The sequence below is a fragment of the Heterocephalus glaber genome, unplaced genomic scaffold, assembly GCF_053883595.1.
Source record: "Heterocephalus glaber isolate CG9 unplaced genomic scaffold, H.glaber_assembly_v1.0 deba00000594, whole genome shotgun sequence".
NCBI lineage: Eukaryota > Metazoa > Chordata > Mammalia > Rodentia > Bathyergidae > Heterocephalus > Heterocephalus glaber.
In genome coordinates, this window is record NW_028258151.1 from 34,122,385 (window position 1) to 34,137,225 (window position 14,841).

Here is a 14,841-nt window from a genome sequence, read left to right on the forward strand (position 1 = left end):
CCATGAGCCTCATGTGCGTGTTTAAGTGGAAGCGGAATTATAAAAGTAGACAGGAGAACAGGGGTTGCCAGGGGACAAGGGAGGGACCAATGGGAACTACCATCCAGTCGGTCTTAAGTTACATTTCTGCAAGATGATGACTCAGTCTAAAGATCTGCTCAACAGAATTCTACCTCTATTCAACAAACCTGTATTATGCACTTAACGTTTTTAAGAACACAGATCTCATCTTAAGTATTTTTACAACATGCTCATGCATGTGGTGCACACAAGATCCGGGGAACTTTGGGGGATGACGGATATGTCCGTTGTCTTGATCATGGCAGAGGCCCCACAGATGTATGCACGCCCACACCAGGCTGTACATATTAAACACGGGCAGGTCTCTTGTGTGTCATTTATACCTCAATAAGCCTGACTTGTAAAACATTAAATACAATTCAAATTCAGTTCTTCAGTGATGTTAGTCACATTTGAAGTGCTCATGCACTGTATATATGGCCAGTGACTTCAACTGTATTGGACAGTGCAGAATAATGAACACTTCCCTCATCACAAAAATAGTATATTTCCACATAATTACTGAACAGAGATGTTAAGGAGGAAATTTGGGCACAAAATGAGAAAAACAAGGTAAATTAGATGATTTCTCAAGTCCATTCTTTTTTTTTTTAAGTACAGTAAGTCCCCGATGTGTAAACAAGTTCTGTTTCCAGAGAACATTTGTTAGTGGGATTCATTCCTAAGGCAGACAAAGTGAGTCTTATACAGTATACCTGTGAAGGTTCACAACTCAAATCTTCATAAGTTGGGGATTTACTCTACTGAGAATGGAACCCAGGCCCTTTCACAGAGTTACGTCTTATCTGTTTATTTTTATTTGGGGTTTTATTTTGAGATAGTGTCTCACTAAATTGGTAACTTACCAACACTGGGCTCAAACTTTTGTGTTCCTCCTGCCTCGGCCTCCCGGAGTGCTGGGATTATAGGAGTACCCTATGCTTGGCTTCTAGAGTCCATGCTAAGCCTGAGTTTTTTTGTTTTTGTTTTTGTTTTTTTGGTACCGAACTCAGGACCTTGCGCTTGCAAGGCAGACACCGGAACCACTAAGCTAAATCCCCAGCCCCTAAGCCTGAGTTTTATAGATTCTGGTAGGTCATCCTTTTTAACCCTGTAATAATAGTAGAGAGTGTCACAGTTTTATTTCAGGCTAAAGGAAGGGCAGTTCTTATAGAAATAAGACTGTTATGTTATTTTAAGATGTCTTTATTGATTTGATTTGACTTAAAACTTGTTTCCTGTCAGCTCATCCCTCGAACTAGAGGAATGCTTTTCTGAGGAGAGATGGCTAGCGACGGCATGACCAAGACAAAGTGTGTCGGTCACTGCATCTTTTTCCTGAACTTTCCCGAGATTTGCTTAGTTCAGCCTGAAGAGCTTTTTGTGACCCTTAAAAGTCACTGAGGTGGAAGGGACTGAGTGGACCAGCTGTGTCAGATTCAGGGTGAGTCTTGTTTTGGTTGCCAGTATGGGAGAGAATTTCTCCCTGAACTTTGCTCTCTTGTCCAACGCCAGTTTCTACAGGTTTCCCTTTCCCATTGCTCTTCAGTTAAAAGGAAAAATATGAAATGATTAGAAATCCCAGCACAGTCAGTTGTATAAGGGACTCCAAACTCCCTTCAAACCCGTCAATGATACTGCTCCGCTAAAGCTTCCAGGTCAGCAAACGCAGCCCTGCCAGAGTGAGGCACTATGTGTTTTGGCTTCCTATGGGAAGAAAATCTTTACCCAACTCATCTTTAAGTCATATATAGAATTTTTTCTTTTCTAATTTTAATGTTCTTGGGTATTCCAGCATCTTTTTACCTTCTGCTGTACACAAAATCCCTGCATCTTCCTTGAGCCAAAAAGGAAGCCTGGTATCATCTCTAACAAGTACAAATTCCTAGCTCTTTCCAAATATGTTGTTATTTGTCTACTTTATTCATTGCTGCCAGGGATTTAGCTTAGTGGTGCCACGCCTGCCTCACAAGCACAAGGTCCTGAGTTCGATTCCCAGTACCAAAAAAAGCCACTTTATTCATTGCTGAGCAGCTCCCATGCAGTGAAGTCCCAGAGAAACAGAAATAACAGAGTAGAAATAACAAGAGTATCACTGCAGACCATCTGTGGCTTCAGTTTAGAGGATAACTATAGATTGGTGGTGGCCAAGCTGTTCCAATTTGACCCTCTGTTAAGCCAGAAACTACAAACAATGGAAGATACCCTACTTTCTGTTACTTAGGAAGAGATACTACTTCAAATAAGTGCCGACTCTCGAAAACAAAGAGTTGGGCCAGGCTGGGTGTGGCCAGAGAATCTGTGACTTCAGTAAGCCCCCAAGCGATTCCAAAGAACAGGCAAATTTGGGGAACCACCTCAGCCACATTGTTTTGTAAAGAATAGTCAAAGAACCCATTTTCTGCATTTAAAAAAATCTTTTTTATTGTGGTAAAATATATGTAACATAAAATTTGCCGTTTTAACCATCTGTAAGTACACCAATTCCACACACGATATTCGGTACATTCATGTGGTACAATCATCACTGCCCACATCCAGAACCCACGCATTATCCCAAACTGAAACTCTGTACCCATTAAATAATCACCCCTCTCTCCTGCTTTCCCCCCTCCCTGCCCAGGTAACCTCTCTTCTGTGCATCTGAATTTGCCTCATAGCTGCTTCCAACAATGACCCACAATTGATTTTTTTTAACCGAAATGTCGAAATGTAATTGTTTCCTTGCCTGGAGGTCTGTGTCTGGATGAAGGGAGCAAACATTAATGAGGTGCCTGCCAGCCATGGCCACATTTGCATTGACTGGATTCATCTCAGGCAACAGGAAACTTTGTTTATAAACTTTGGTTTCATGGCATCATAGAGATTCTTTTATCCTCATCACTTTCCTCATGACCTATATGTTCATTTATAAAATCTACTCATTTGAAATGGTTTCTTTAGCTGGATGTGGTGGCAAACACCTGTAATCCCAGCACTCAGGAGGCTGAGGCAGGATGATCACCCTGAGTTTGAGGCCCTCTGGGCTACCTAGTGAGTTCAAGGCCAGCCTAAACAATATAGCAAGACTCTATCTCAAAACACAAACAAACAAAAAGCACCTACTTCAAGCCATAGCAAATTTGAGTATCAAATCCTCTGTCTACATGACCTAGTATTTGACTGTGTCCTGAGGCTCCTTGTGGGCGTCCTAATGAGGGAGGGGACTTCTGAGCCCAGGCGCTGCTAGCGGGAGAAGGTCTCTGTCTTGTCTAGTGGGACTGCAGCTAGCAGTGCCGGGGGGGCACCACCACTTGGAATGCAGGGCAAGGGAGAGACACTTTACCTTGAACGGTGTCCCTTAAATTTTAAAGCCAACTCTCTGCGGCATGCTCACTACCTTCATTCCCTGCCTGACCATGTGAGCCCAGTCTTTTGGTAATCAAGTGTGCAACACCTAATTATGCATTTGTGCAAAGCTATGGAATAAGAAGTGCCACCAGTTAATTAAACCTTGAGTTGTAAAATATCTGTGCCTCTGAGGTTGGACCACAGTGTTGTGCTAAACTCTGGGACTGAAGGGCTTCCTGCCTGTTCCTTTTCTCTGTTTCTTGAGGTTGGTTTCTAACTCTCCAACCTCTAGGTGGGTCACTGTGTGAAGTGGACCCCTGGATCCTATAACCCTCTCTGTTGCAGACCAACTTTGTAATTCTGAGTAAGTTATTTATCTTATATTTTTAACTTCCTATACAAGTGTTTACTGAGCACAAAACCAGGATAGTAATACTACTTGAAGAAAGAAAAAAAGAAAAAAAGAAAGAGAGAGAGAGAGAGAGAGAGAGAGAGAGAGAGAAAGATTGGGAGGGGCCAGGGATTTAGCTCAGTGGTTCCACCAGCTGCCTCGAAAGCACAAGGTCCCAAGTTCGATCCCCGGTACCAAAAAAAAAAGAAAAGAAAAAGATTGGGGCCTCAGTGGGTCTGTTTCCCTACTTATCTTTAAAAAGGAAAATGCCTTCATTCTCCTGCCCAAATCTTATACTTGGGCCCATGGGCCACATGCAGCAGTGTGCCACGCTGCCTTTGGCAGTGTGTGTGGAGCATCTGGCTCCCCAGAGACTCTGGGTCCCCCACCTCCAGGAAGTCCTTTCCCTAAAGTTGTGTTCAGATGTATACCACTGGGCAGAAGCCACAGCCTTCCTGTGACAAGTTTACCTTTTCTCCTGAAGCTGTGAGGAAGGTGCAGAAGGGGAAGTGAGAAGTGGGGATTAATATTGGCAAATGTTTTGAGCACTTTGGATAAAGATGTTTGATAGCACAGTCTTGTTTCCATGGCCTCATCACACTGCTCATGGAGAAAGTATTTTCTTTGGCCACTTGCCAATGAAAAAGATGGGCTTCTTCCTGGAACAAGGTTGGTAAATGCTGCTGACACAGACAAGTCGGCATTGGGAGTGGAATGCTCATTCTCCACACTGCCCTTCCAATTCATCCACAGTCGCCATGGTGATATGAAGGGGTAGGATGGGGTTGGTGTTTATAAAGGTTGTTCTGCCTCTGCCAACACCTTCCCTCTCTGGATGACAGAGAAAAGCAATAGAAGATGCTAGAGAGCCTCCAAGAATGGACTGTTGGGGACAGAGAAGGAGAAGTAGGCTATTGTTCCAAAGGTTGCTGTTTTACAAGAGATTGGCTGCAGTTCTAAACTCTTCTCTGGAAGAATACGATAATCCTAGATTAAAGTAAGAAGCAGAAGATAGAAGGCCTAGAAAGCTCAGAGCAGCCTTGTATGACATGTTTTTATGAAGAAACATCAGCTCCTGTGACCTAAATTAAGCCACCTAATATCTCAATGTCATTGGCTCTCTTCTTGTAGGAGGGGAAGAGCAACACCAATCACTGTCTTCCTTTGGACTTTGGGAGACAGCTAATGAGATAATTGACTCAAGGCTACACTTACAAGGGAGCATATTATTGACTTCTCAAATGAGCTACTTAGGGGTCCCCAAGGGGCCTGACGATCTATTACCTCTTCCAGCACTCAAATAGGACTATTGTAAAAAGCTAATCCACTTCCCAAAATTAAGCCATTTATTCTGTGGATAGGCCAGGTCCAGTATGGGAAAAAGAATGTTGATCTCTTCCTTGAAGAACTATCATTAACTAGATAGACACAAAGATCCCTCTCTCTTCTCCCTGTCTCTCTCTTCTCTCTCTCTCACACACACACACATATACACATGCAGAGAGAAGTTCTTTTTGTGTTTAATGGTTCATTTTGGGAGAATATTAGGTCCAATCCTGGAACACATTAAATCAGATGACATACTTTTTTTATATAAGTTTCCAAAAAATCAGATATTATAATGACTTGTGGCCCTCCAGTATTTTTTTAAAAGATACATATTATGTCTAGGGTATTAAAATTTTATGGAGGATAAGAAGTTGGAAAAAAATATCTTAAAAGATGGTGGGACTGGAGATAAAAAGTTGAGAAACTTTGCTATGTCTAGAACAAGCATGTGGCTGTCAATTCCTCTGTCAGACACCTTTGTCCCTAGGCGTAGACAAGGTGTAGGTCGTCAGGTTTAATCCGGATCGCTATTCCAGGAGGAACTAAGTTCATAGAAAACTTGAAAGAAGTACCCTAAGGGATAATGATTTCAGACAAACATCTCAAACATAAAATGTGCCCATTAGAACCAATACTTTGTAGTCACGTAAGCTGTGGTTAAATCTTTAAGGTAAGGGATTTCTCTTTATTCCTGCCTCTATAGCCTTACAGGAAGGCACATCAAGAGTAGGAATGCTCTTCAAAGTGCTTCACAGAAACAGCCAGGTTGGGAGAAAGAAGAGGGTGTGGCCCCCAACAGCAGGACAGGAATAATCATCTAAGTAGTAATGCCAAGTGTGCAGGTCGAAAAAACAATCGGTGGCAGTTGACATTAAGTATTTAAGAAATGTTGAGTTTGCTGTTGCTGCTAGTATCAGTAAACATTTACATACCTACAGCATTTTCTCTTCTGACCCCATCACATTGTTGTACTCTGAAATTTGGAAGAGCCTTGTGTTTTCTGAGGCTTAGCAGCCCTGAAACAACAGAGTAGCAATATTATTAAAATATTTTTTCTCAGTCTCTGAACTTTTCCTTGCTATTTGTCACCCTGTTCACTGATCTTTATAACCGTAACTCGAGGGCCAAGGATTTAGCTCAGTGGTGCCTCCACCTGTATCTCGAAAGTGCAAGGACCCGAGTTCGATCCCCAGTACCAAAAAAAAAAATCTAAAACTGTAACTCGGGGAAAGAGCAAAGGAAGGCTCTCCTTGCTCCCCTCACAGTGATGCCCGGACCTGGGGACCCAGCGGCCCCTGCCTGTTGAGTTCTTTCCATCCTAGTGGAGCCTTCCAGCTCCCTAGGGGCCCACTCCTCTCCAGCCTTCTCCCTAGTTCTGTCCCCAGACCCGCCCTCCAGCTTCTCTGTGGCCCCTGGGTGGGTGTGACCAAACCTCAGTCAGCCTGGCCGAGGCAGCTGGGCCCTGCTTTCACTTGCCCTGACATTGCAGACATTCTTTTCACATCATTTTGTCCCCTCTGCCGCATTCCCTCCCTTTGGCCTCACTCCGCTTCACCAGCAGACTTCTGTTTCAAGGACAGGAGTTTGCCAAAGAGATGCTGGGCAGAGAGAGCCCAGTTCCCTTCTTTCTAGCTGAAGGGCCCAGTGTCACTCATTAGCATATAAGAAGAATGGCTGTAAATAAACATCAAATGAGGTTAACGAGCTACAGTGCATCAATATTAATGAAGTGCACCGCACAGCCTCCACGAGGTACCAATGGCTCTGACCACAAGAAGCAGTTTCACGGGCCCATTACGGGACAGGAAGGGTTAGCTCCAGCCTGCTGGAATGTTTGTCATCTCATGGCCCCAAGAATGCTGCGGAGAAAGGCTGTCTGATACCAGATCTGTGCCCGTCAGCCCCTCTTGTGCCCAGATTCCATCTGCTTATCACAGCAGGTGGACGCCGGCCGGAGGAAAGGGCTGCATCTCCCCGGCCAGAGCGTGGGGTGGGAGACTCCAGGTCGGCCTGCACTTGCCAAGGCAAAAATGAGGGCCCCAAAGTACCAGCGTTCCTTCTCTCGTTGTCCTTTGACCGTAACCCCACAAAACCTCAAAGTTGTGTTTCCAAAGTCCTGAGTGCCCAGCCTGACACAGCCACTCCATTTCACCCTGCTCAGGAGACAGCGCCAGTGAGCTTCCTGTGTGACCCCTACAGAGCCGCACGGAACCCCCGGGCGTTCCCTTTGATGGCCGAGAAAGATGGAGCTTACTGATTTGCTGTAAGATTTCCGAGGTCGCACATCTGACAGGTGGCGGGAGAGGCGCTCAGAGCTGTGTCAGACCACAGAGCCCAGGCTCTTGCTCACGCCCCACGCCACCTCAGGGAGTCACAAGCAGTGAGCCAACTTTCCATGGCCCCCTCCGGTGAGGGGCGTATCCTTCTGCAGATCAGGAGACTAAACACAAAGTCCTTTTCTGACAAGGGAATCAAAAGACTTTAATTCATTTTTAAATTTTAATTCAAGCCAGCTCTTTGAAATTATTTTTAAGAAAACTCTCACTAGGTCTGTTTCCCTTGGTGTGTGGATTTGAGGTCAGAGGGATATGTGCTTTGAGAATGTGCTTGTCTGTGTGTGGGTAGCTGTCACAGTGACTTACCCACCTGTCACACCTGTTCCTTTATGACCAAGCACACGCCGCACAGGAGGTCGTTGACCACAGAACACGGAGAAGCCACCTGGCCCCTCGGCTGATGGCTGATCCCAGCTTGTGATCTGGCCTCGATTATGCTGTGCAGCGATTGAACTCCCAGTTTATTACCTTAAGTTCATCTGTCTGCCCCTTCAGCTACAATTTCCTGTGAGGTGGGAAGGAGAATCTTGATGCTTCCTCAAATGGCTGTGATCATAAAAACTACACCTGGTCGTTTTAAAGAGCTCCTAGTGAAAGGATCTGAGGGTGAAACAGCTCCTTCTCTGTCTTCTCCTTTCTTTCTTGCAAACTCAGGGACCTTATTTGTCCATTTTTACCTCGGCAAGATGCCCAGGAATATTTCCACAGAACAGCACCCAGAGCCCACCCGTGCGGGAGCCCTTCCTGCCACCAAGGTAACCAAGACGAGGAGCCAGTGAAGCCTGGCCTTCCTTTCCCAGGCCTGTGGCTGTCAGCTTGGTGCAGGATGGGGCAGACTGATGATTCTGTGTGTCACCCCGTCGCCTGCCACACGGCTCTGCGTGGAGCTGGCCACACAGCTGTGCCTTCTAATGGCCAAACGAGGATGTGCTGTCTCTGTGCTTGGCACCCCGAGTTTGGCCTGAGCATCCTTAGATGAAACATCAGGACCCCAAACCTTGAAGCTCTTCCAGGGTGGAGGGGGTGGCGCCTGCTGTGCAGCCACGGATGGGGTGCAGTCGGGATGTCTGCAGAGCCAAGGGTTAGTTCATCGGCGCTTTGTGTACTCAGGCACAGCCGAAACCCAGATTAATGGGCTGTTTATTCTTCAGTATGTTCCTTGAATCAAAGGCTCTCTGGAGGGTATTATTAAAGGGTGATTGTGAGAGTGCCTGGAACACCCCTCCCAGACTCCACTCACTGGAGAGGAACGACCGAGGCCTTTCATTCCCAGGCAGCATCCCTCGCGTGGAGCTCACTGTGGGCAAAGGCCTATAGGACCTTTGTGAGAAGCAGTGGCCTTTGTCCTGCCTGTATGAGGTCCCAGTACCGACAGCACCTTCATCTGCTGGGCTCTAATTATTTCATGTCCTTGCTTTGAGCTACCTGAAACTAATGAATTCGGTCCACTCTATCTCAGGGAGTTCATTTCCTTCTCCTTTTCTCCTTTTTTTCTTTTTTGGTTTTGTATTGTTTTACCTTTTTGGTTTCTTGGCTCTATTTGGCACCAGTTTTGTTTTGGAGGTATTGTTGCTTTTTAAATTATTGTTTAAGTGAATTTTTTAGGAGGGAAGAGCACATCCACTGAACCCTGTCCTGTGAAGCAAATGAATGTATATACTCCCCACCTGCCAGGCACTGAGGATCGAACTGAGGGGCACTCAGCCCCTGAGCTACATGCACAGCCCTTTTTAATTTTTTTTTAAATTTCCAACCAGAGGGCCGGGGATTTAGCTCAGTGGTTTTGGCGCCTACTGCGCAAGCAGAAGGACCCAAGTTCGATCCCCGGTACAAAAAAAAAAAAATTCCAGCCAGGATTTCACTAAGACTGGAACTTGCAGTCCTCCTGCCTCAGCCTCCCAAATATCTAGAATTACAGGTGTGTGCTACCACACCTGGTATAAAATAGATTTTTTTTAATTGAAAGATTCTTCTGAAATGTAATAAAGTTTCTTCAAGCCTTGGAATTAAAGTATGTTGAATTATTAAAATATACTGCATTGGGCTGGGGATTTAGCTCAGTGGTTTCACCGCCTGCTGCGCAAGTGCAAGGACCCAAGTTCGATCCCCAGTACCAAATAAAATAAAATATACTGCATTGTGAATTCCTTTCCCCACTCCCACCCCCAGTTGCAGAGATTTATACTGGAGAAGGTGGCAAAGAACTAGGAGGGAAACTGCTTCTCCACCATCCCTCCCAGTTCCCTGTCAGCAGCAGCATGTGCATGGTTGCCATACTCGATTTCCCATGGAAGTCACACTCTTCCGGTGGCCCCGAAGCACTGTCTCTCGAGGCTCCCAAGACTTCCACACAGTGCACACGTGTAGCACACAACTGTACCTCTGTAGGGTACTGCAGAGCACAAGGTTCATCATCGCTGTGGACAGTGAAAACACTCGGCACGTTATAGGTGCTCAGACATACTAAAAAAAATAAAAATATAAATGATAAGCAATAGCTTTGAATCTTGTATAACCAAAACTGCCACATCCAGCAACCAGAAAATGAAATCGTGTCCCTAGAAATTATCTGGCCTCCTGCAGCCCAGGGTCCCACCAGGGAGGTGCACCTTGGAGCAATGGGACTCTAGAAGATACTGACCCTGCTTCCCTCCAAAACCAGCACAGCCGCCTGGATGGAGACTCTGTGCCATATACACGGAGACTCTGATATATATACATGCCCTGGCATTCCGCCTGCTTCCCCCTCAAAGTCCATCTGTTTATCCAGTTCCAAATCCCACAAGGCAGTCACCAAAAAGTAAATAGTGAGAAGGGACAGGGCTTTTTTCTTTCTTTCTTGATAAACATGTTCCAATGAACAAAACAGATTTTGCAAACACATTCCATCCAGTAAATCTTACCCTTGCAGCTGTGTGTGAGGGCTGGGGAGAGAGAGGGACGTGGGAGGGGCCCGGGACTCAATCAGGAGAATCACAAAGTTCAGGAAGTCACAAGGCAGGCAGCTCACGTTCATCCAGGATGGAAATTTGCTTCTCTCACTCAGCTTCTGCTGCTTCAACTGCAAAGCCCAGCTGCCCCAACTTGATCAAATTGGAAGGGAGGTGTTCAAGGCTCCGAACAGAAACATGACAGGGAGGCGGGAGTGCTTGTTGCCTTGGTACACATGTGTTGAATCATTGCACTCTACCCCATAAATATGTATAGTAATTACGTGTCAATCAAAAATAAAATCAAAATTGAAAAAGCCTGTGTTTTTGGAGGACGCAGCCTGCTCTCTTCTCCCACGCCCCTGCCCTAGCTGCTCCAGCTTCACTCCCTCTCTGGGTTCAGACCACAGTGTCGCTGCCGTCTATGCCACACCCATCCCACGGGCTGAGCAAACTGGGGCCACACTCAGACCAAGAACTTAGATTCCGAAGACCAAGACAAGCACAAGAAATTGACCTTTTGCCTCAGAGGTGGCTGGCTGTTTGCGTCTCTGTTCAATGTCGAGTTGGCTCTGTGAACCGTTCAGGAGTTGTTTTTTAAAAGTGTTCTCCTCACTCCTCATTTGCGGGTCAGATGCTTTGGATAATCCAGTGGAATCCTCTGTGCCTCACTGCTGGCTGCTGCAGGCTCGGAAACCCATCCTCGGTGACTCGAGACAGGGATGTGTGAAACAGTGCTGTGATTTGGATGTCCTGCAGCCGTTCACACAGACAGCTCTGCCAGTTAACCCTGGCAACAACAGGTGGCACCTCAGGGGAAACGAATTTCACAGCCCTCGCCTTACTGTGCTCTGGGACCACAGTCCCTCCCCGTGTCTGCACCCTCCCCATGGAGCCTGGCTCTCTAGGACCTTGCATGCCCTGGGATTCTGCTTCATTCAGTGCTGTTCCTTTCCCAGGCCTGGTAGAGCAAAGTCTTTAGCAGATTGTAACACAGGAGAGACAGAAATAGCTCTGGTACATAGGCCTGGGAGGTGGGAAGCCAAACGCTTACTGCTGGGCCCATCTCCCAGTCCTGCCGCTCACCGAGCCCTCCTTCCCCGGGTGCCACTGCTGCCCCTTCCGCCTGGTCAGTTCAGCTTCCCAAAGACACAGTCCTGCACTCTGATCTCACACTGCTTTCCCTCCGGGGCTCTGGGCATAGCACTGCACTGAACTCAGGTCATCAAAAGTACTTTGGTGAAGGGCTGGGGATTTAGCTCAGTGGCAGCGTGCCTGCTTGGAAAGTGCAAGGTCCTGACTTCGATCCCCAGTACCAAAAATAAAGCAAAAGTACTTTGATACAAGTATTTTTTTTTCACTACTTGCTTATTATCTATCTCTCCACCACCACCATGCTAGAATATAAGTAGCGTGAAAATAGAGATCTTTGTCTCACCCATAGCTCTTTCCTCAGAGCCTAGCACAGTCTCTGGCAATCCTTTGTTTTTTAATAGTACTGGGCATTGAACTCAGGACCTTTTCACTGAGCTACACTCCCAGTCCTTTTTAATTTTTTTTTTTTTTTTTTTGACACAATGTCTCACTAAAGTCACTAGAGGCCCAGGCTGGGCTTGAACTTGGGATCCTCCTGCCTCAGCCTCCTAGAGTGCTAGGATTACAGGTGTGCACCACCACGCCCAACTGACAATACTTATTGTCTGAATAAATGGGTAAGACAATAGCAGTGAAGAACTCCCACAGCAAACATACAAGGTTACCATCAGGAATGGTAAGGGTGGACAAATGTGTTGAGGAATGGGATGAAAATACAGTTTCTTATACTGATTTTAACAATAGCTTTAATTACAAATTGAATGGGTTGAGTCAAAGAGCACATGCATTGATTCACTCTGTTCTTCCTTCCTCTGACTCAGGCTAAACTGCTCCCTAGTGCATAGGTTGGGTCAGGGTCATGGAAACTAAATGCCACAACAAACTCTCCTGCCAACCTGGCACTGAGGCCACAAAGGGTGCCCACTTCCAAATTTCTACTGGACAGTGCCTGCCTTTGCTTTCTCTAGGGCAGGAGCCAGAAGAAACTGGCACAGTTTGGGGCAGTTAAAGCCCAGCCTGGGTATCTCCACGCAGCCTTCATTACATTCTTGCCAGCTGGGCTCCCAAAGGAACCACATTCCTGCGGGCAGCCGGGGCCCTGCCGGTGGACCACCCTTTGAAAGCCCGGAGGAGGCTGGGCAGAGGGCTGGCGGATGCACCTTCCTGACCTGCCCTAGGTGAGGCGGCCTGGCAGATATGTGGCACTCACCTCCTTAGAAGTCCCTCGCCCGCCCAGCCCAGAAGTCTTAGCGTCTCAGAAGTTAACCTTCATCTTGTTGGGGCAAGATCAGTGCCGAGTGTCAAGAGAGATATTAAAGATTAAAGAGCCTCTGAGAGAGAAGGGGATACTTTCACTCCAATCTCTTAATTTGTTTCTTCCCCCTTGCAAGTGCATGCATGTTTCCAGGCTCCCTGGCTTGCTCCCCGGCAGTTTGTAGTCATTATCTTCCTGACTTTGTGGTCTTACTGATATTAGGATGGGTTTCAACTGCTGTAGGGGACATGGCCATGCTCTGCTGCGTTTTCTGTCACGTGGCTGACAACTTCTGTCGGTTTCAGCCTGTGGCCAAGCCCACCCTGCGCCACACCCGCTCCTCTCTTTTATTGGTGCCGAGCTGGTGTTGACTTTGCAGGGCTGTGTCAGCTCAGCGTTCAAAGCACCTGCAGAGAATTAACCATCTCTCCTGGCTGCTGGGAGCACCCAGCCTTTGATCTCTTTGAATTCTGTACTTTTGGAAATGCTGAAGCACTCTCTAACCCCGCCAGAGTACACAAACGATGCCAGAGTCCCTGCAGGTGGACCTTAGAGCCCAGCTTTGCCAAGAGACCAGAAGCTATCCATAGACATCCAGACACAGTTTAAGTGTTTGCTGTGTACCGCGCTGTTCTAGGCACTCAACATGAATACCTCATTCCATCTTTGCCTGGGGCCTACAAGACTTCACCAGAGCCGGCCTGGGCTATTTCTCTAACCTATCTCATATTCCTTTCCCCCTAGTTCCACTGGATCCAGCCATATCGTCTTCCAGGGTTTTCTTCGTGCAGTAGCTGTTCCCAGGCCTGGCCTCCTTGTTGCTCAGATGTCTGTTGGTCACCCCTAACCTCCTTCACGTCTATAAAACCAGCCTACACCTCCTTCTATCAAATTGTACCTCCATACCCCCACTACCACCTACAGTCCCTCTCCACCATGCTCCCTTCTAGTTTTCCATTACACTTATCACTAACTTACATAGCTTACTTATTTTTCCGATTTTTTGTTATCTGTCTTCCCTGGTGTAATGGCAAGGAGCTTACCTATCCCCTAATGTAACCTAACCACCAAAAAGGGGGGGGGGGGGATGTAGCTCAGCGGCACAGTGCCTGCCTGGCAAGCATGAGGTCCTGAGTTCAATCCCCGGTTCAAAAAAAAACAGTATTTGGCACATGATAGATTCTCTGTAATATCCACTGAATACATGAACTTTGTCTCTTTAAAAACCATGTGAGGAAAAAAAAAACAAACATGTGAGGTAGTTACTTTTATTATCCTATCTTAAAGATAATAGAATTGAAGCTCAAAAGATTTAAGAAGAGCCATGCAGACCTGTAATTCTAGCACACAGGAGGCTGAGGCAGGAGGATTGCTGTGAGTTGGAGACCAGCCTAGGCTACATAGTGAGTTCAAGACCAACCTAGAATACATACTGAGATCCTGTCTCAAAAAACCAAAACCAAAAGATTGAAGTAGCTAACTTACCTCAGGTCATTCTTCTTATAAGTAGTAGAGTTGAAATATATAAACAGGATTAATTAATTCTCAAAAATGTGCCTTCCACCGCAAGGTCAAGGTCAATCATAAAAGTCATACAAATTATCTGTTTAAATGCAGATTCTCCCACCATAAGCCCAAGGTTTCTGCTTCTGCTTCCCCGGGCCTGGGGTGCAGATGACCCATGACTCTTTGAGATGCACTGGGATTACTACATGGCCTTAAGGGCTTGTCGTCTACATGGGGAGGCACAGAAATAAAATTCACTGGGCACTTTTTGGCCATGGGTACCATTTCCTATGGCACACAAGTGAGTGAGTTGGAGTCCCTACCCTCAGACCTGCTCTAGTAGGACCTGTGAGCCCTGCCTGACTCTGCTGGACCACTTCCCTTGAGTGGGTCCCACACTCCTCAGGCCTTAGTCTCTTTGTGCAACAGAGATAATCATTATTTGCTTGGGGACAAAAGGCTCTTTTAAATTGTGACATCCAAAGTAGACTGACTTCCAGTGCTGAGAACAGTGTGCGGTGGGGCAAGCAAACAAGCCAATAACGTAAGCCTCAATGAGGAGTAGAATAAGTAAAAGCACACGCTGTGGATTCAGGCAGACCCGTGATT

At 46.5% G+C, this 14,841-nt stretch overlaps 1 protein-coding gene and 1 long non-coding RNA gene across 3 annotated transcripts in view; one reads left to right on the plus strand and one right to left on the minus strand.

The window, feature by feature from the left end:
• The window catches only part of Cstpp1 (centriolar satellite-associated tubulin polyglutamylase complex regulator 1), a 173,022-nt gene that overhangs the window by 130,552 nt on the left and 27,629 nt on the right, over positions 1-14,841 (plus strand). The gene's annotated exons all lie outside the window — the stretch shown is intronic.
• On the minus strand, positions 1,803-11,755 carry LOC110350615 (uncharacterized). The gene is made up of 3 exons (XR_002397293.2): positions 10,350-11,755; positions 7,365-9,909; positions 1,803-6,126 (listed from the first exon to the last, which is right to left on the minus strand). It is a non-coding gene; the product is annotated as an uncharacterized LOC110350615 (long non-coding RNA).